This window comes from Episyrphus balteatus, chromosome 3 (genome assembly GCF_945859705.1).
Source record: "Episyrphus balteatus chromosome 3, idEpiBalt1.1, whole genome shotgun sequence".
Taxonomy (NCBI): Eukaryota; Metazoa; Arthropoda; class Insecta; order Diptera; family Syrphidae; genus Episyrphus; species Episyrphus balteatus.
The window spans coordinates 86,487,045-86,488,497 of NC_079136.1; positions in this window are offsets into that span (position 1 = coordinate 86,487,045).

A 1,453-nucleotide genomic window follows, 5' to 3' on the forward strand; every position below is an offset into this window, starting at 1 on the left:
TCACCTGTCAAAGTTGAAGGTCGTCCTCTTTTTCGTGACATTGTAGGTTTTAAAGATTTGCATATAAGTGCTCGGAGATGGCTTGTTTGATGTTAAAAAGAGCCAGAATCTGAAGCTAGATTATCATCACTTTGAAACCCATCACGAGTTATAGCATTTACACACTTATTTTTTCTATAGAAAGTCTTCGACTTCATTTTACAAAAAAAATAAAAATCGTACAAAAATCAGTAATGTATTTTGTAAACGCATGATAACCCATATATGGTGTTTTGAAAAAAATGCCAAAAAAAGACAAAAATTATTATAAAAACAAAAAACAAATTTCGTAAACATACATATAAAAGTATAATAAATACATACGAAACTTATTTTTAATTGGATGCAACTTACTTGTTTATTATAAAAAAAAACATCGGAAAAGTACATACTTTTATTCACTGATTTGCACTTTACACATGCTCTTGAAACAATGAGTTTATTTCAGAATCACGACTCTCTTACTGATAATAAAAACCAATTTATTATACAAAAATAGACGTAGTTTTATTATAGTTTCTTCTTTTTGACATTTGTTTAGTTTAGTTTATTTTCATCAATTTGAGAATATCTCTTTTAGATTACATTAAGTTAAAATAATAATAATATAGAAGATTACAGTAAAGAAATAAAAAATATATACAGATACATAATAAATAGCAAACAATTAAAATATCAAAATAAAAAAACAAAAATAAAATATAACAAATAACTAATTTAACATTAATATCGACATAAGATTCTTTTTAAACGTATCTCTAGAGCATTGCATACAAATGTCAATGAGATCAATAACAACATTGGTTTCTCTGATGCAACGATTAATTGGTTCATTTCTTCCATAATTATACCTTGAAAAGGTCTCCGTGAGGTGAAAACCTACACGAAGGCTCCTGCAAGGAAAGTAAAAGTTAATTCGCTCGAGTAAATAGGGACAGCTAATGTGGCTATTGATTAAATCTTTTACCAACATAATTGAAAAATATCTCCTTCTGATCTCAAGCGATTGCATACCAAAGAGCAGACATCTAACATTATATTGGGGCTTTACAATATTCCAATTTAATTTATAAAAACAGTATCTAGTAAAACTTTTTTGAATTCTTTCAATCCTATGCGAATGAGAATCATAGTATGGATTCCAAACCACGCAACAGTACTTCAGAGTTGACCTAACAAAGGCTATATAAAGAGATCTAAGTACAAAAGAATCCGAGAACTCTTTAGTGTTTCTTTTCAAAAATCCCAACATCTTATACGCTTTGTTTACCATATAATCAAAGTGATAAGTAAATGAGAACCGCTGATCTAAAATTATTCCCAAATCTTTTTTTTGACACACTTTTTCTAATATAATATTATTTATAGCATAGTCATATTCAAATGGAACGTTTTTTCTTGTACATATAAAGGT